Genomic DNA, 3,348 nt, shown 5'->3' on the forward strand with positions numbered 1-3,348 from the left:
GCCTGTTGTCATTCTGGTTAAATGGGAAAACTTTTTAGGTTTCTCAATAGGTTTTGTTGTTCTATGTCATGGATGGATGGATCACGGATGGATGGATCATAGATGATGGATCATAGACAGATTTAGAGATAGATATATGGATGATCATAGATATAGAAGATATCGATAGATTTAGAGATGGAAATTATGTAGATATACAGGTCCTTCTAAAAAAATTAGCATTGTGATAAAGTTAATTATTTTCCATAATGTAATGATAAAAATTATCTTTCGTATATTTTAGATTCATTGCACACCAACTGAAATATTTCAGGTCTTTTATTGTTTTAATACTGATGATTTTGGCATACAGCTCATGAAAACCCAAAATTCCTATCTCAAAAAATTAGCATATCATGCAAAGGTTCTTTAAACGTGCTATTAACCTAATCATCTGAATCAACTAATTAACTCTAAACACCTGCAAAAGATTCCTGAGGCTTTTAAAAACTCCCAGCCTGGTTCATAAACCTCAATCATGGGTAAGACTGCCGACCCGACCCTGTCCAGAAGGCCATTACTGACACCCTCAAGCGAGAGGGTAAGACACAGAAATAAATTTCTGAACGAATAGGCTGTTCCCAGAGTGCTGTATCAAAGCACCTCAGTGGGAAGTCTGTGGGAAGGAAAAAGTGCTGCACAACGAGAAGAGGTGACCGGACCCTGAGGAAGATTGTGGAGAAGGACCGATTCCAGACTTTGGGGGACCTGCGGAAGCAGTGGACTGAGTCTGGAGTAGAAACATCCAGAGCCACCGTGCACAGACGTGTGCAGGAAATAGGCTACAGGTGCCGCATTCCCCAGGTCAAGCCACTTTGGGGCTACAGAGAAGCAGCACTGGACTGTTGCTCAGTGGTCCAAAGTACTTTTTCGGATGAAAGCAGATTTTGCATGTCATTCGGTAATCAGAGTCTGGAGGAAGACTGGGGAGAAGGAAATGCCAAAATGCCTGAAGTCCAGTGTCAAGTACCCACAGTCAGTGATGGTCTGGGGTTCCATGTCAGCTGCTGGTGTTGGTCCACTGTGTTTTATCAAGGGCAGGGTCAATGCAGCTAGCTATCATGAGATTTTGGAGCACTTCATGCTTCCATCTGCTGAAAAGCTTTATGGAGATGTAGATTTCGTTTTTCAGCACGACCTGGCACCTGCTCACAGTGCCAAAACCACTGGTAAATGGTTTACTGACCATGGTATTACTGTGCTCAATTGGCCTGCCAACTCTCCTGACCTGAACCCCATAGAGAATCTGTGGGATATTGTGAAGAGAAAGTTGAAATCGCCTCCATGCCACGCCGCATTGATGCAGTCATTTCTGCAAAAGGATTCCTGACCAAGTATTGAGTGCATAACTGAACATAATTATTTGAAGGTTGACATTTGTATTAAAAACACTTCTTTTATTGGTCGGATGAAATATTTTTTTTAAATATATGAAAGTTACATTTTTATCATTACATTATGGAAAATAATGAACTTAATCACAATATGCTAATTTCTGGAGAAGGGCCGATGGATGGATGGATGGATGGATGGATGAATGGATCATAGATGGATGGATCATAGATGGATGGATCATAGATAGATTTAGAGATATATGGATGGATGATAGATAGATAGATAGATAGATAGATAGATCGATAGATAGATAGATAGATAGATAGATAGATAGATAGATAGTGTAATCTGATATGGGTAATCTGATAAACTTCACTGTGGAATATTAATATCTTTGCTGAAGCATTCTGGAAATCATAAGTCCTTGTTGTTAGACACGTGGGCATGAGCGAGTCTGAATGCTGCCTTGTGGGTAACCGAGAGCTGTAGAGTGAGAACACATCCAGTGCAGTCTGTCTGATCTCAGAGCAGTAGTGAAGCTTGGAGGACAAGGACTGGCCGGTATAAAGGGTTCATGAGAAAAGCACCAGACCCCCACCTCTTCCCTCAAACACCCTGACGGGGAATAATCCCTGCTTTGTGTGCCTGTGGAATTTGGCTCTGATAATGCAGCACTCAATTAGACAGTCTGACACAACAGCACAGGTTTCCCCTAGCAACGTTCCCTTTGTATCAAATGTGACTTTGTATAAGGAGCTGAAAAGCTTTTACCTTGTGTTGGGAAGAGCTTGAGTATTACAGTAAGTTGGTAGTTTTCAAAGTGTGTTCTGATGGGAATTCTTACAGAAATATGCTTCTGTTGTGCTCACTGTCCTTAAAGGGATAGGTCATTTACTCACCCTCATGCCGTTCCACACCCCTATGACTTTTATTCTGTTGAATATAAAGAAGTTATTTTGAGAATATGTTGAGAATTTCCTTTGAATATTGAGAAATTGTGTTTCTCAACAATCAAAATATATGTTTTTGTGGGTTTCACAAGAAAGATGGTTTTGGAACAACATGGGGTGAGTAAATGATAGAATTTGTACCAATGGGTGAACCCCATTTAACAGTGACCCCAATTTAAGTGAAATTATAACGTTCAAGCCGTGCTGAGATTTAAAATAAACATTAAGAAAGAAATTTAGAAATGTAAGACAATCTGTAGGCATCTGCTGAAGACATCAACAGAACCTGATAGATCTTTTTTGTGTGTGTATTGTATGGAAAAGCATTTAGCAGAAGACAATCATTTCTTTAACTTTCATTAGGGGATTTATATATATATATTCTTTTATAATGTTATAAAGGAAAACCTTAGTATGAGCTCATGTGTGCCTGAATATGTTAGTCTCAAAGAAAACACTATCATTTTTCACCACAGACCTTAAGATCTGTCTGTGAAAACACTGAAGTAACTTTAAACTTGAAATATTTTAATGCCTGTGGCATTAGCTGTTCCTCTTCAGTTACAAAAGCTGAACTGTACATTTGCCAACCGTTCTGCAATCTCCAGCCCTTTCAGGCTTTACGCACAGTATGTGAATACTTTACATAACAGCAGGCATGGCTACAATTAAATGAGTTTTGTTGATGAATACTTTCCACTCAAGGTTTAAAGAGAGTTCCTCTCAGTGTTCAGCTGGACACAGCAGCTGCCCAGTGACTGAGGCTGGAAAATGTTTGTCACTCCTCCTCCTCTGTCTCCTGTGTAGCGTGTTAGTTTATACTATAGAACAATATGACTGCAAGGGTAGGATTTCTGTGAGTGCAGGACCTCTTGCACTGTTTCTTTAAAGTATGTTTGCTTAAAACTATAACATTTCATTTATGATCTTTGGCTCTTCTGTTCAGATGTTAACTGTGGGAATAGTACATTGGATACGATGCCAAGAGCTTGTCACTTAGATATAACATCTCTGTGTGGTCTGT

The sequence above is a fragment of the Pseudorasbora parva genome, chromosome 9 (genome assembly GCF_024679245.1).
Source record: "Pseudorasbora parva isolate DD20220531a chromosome 9, ASM2467924v1, whole genome shotgun sequence".
Classification (NCBI taxonomy): Eukaryota; Metazoa; Chordata; class Actinopteri; order Cypriniformes; family Gobionidae; genus Pseudorasbora; species Pseudorasbora parva.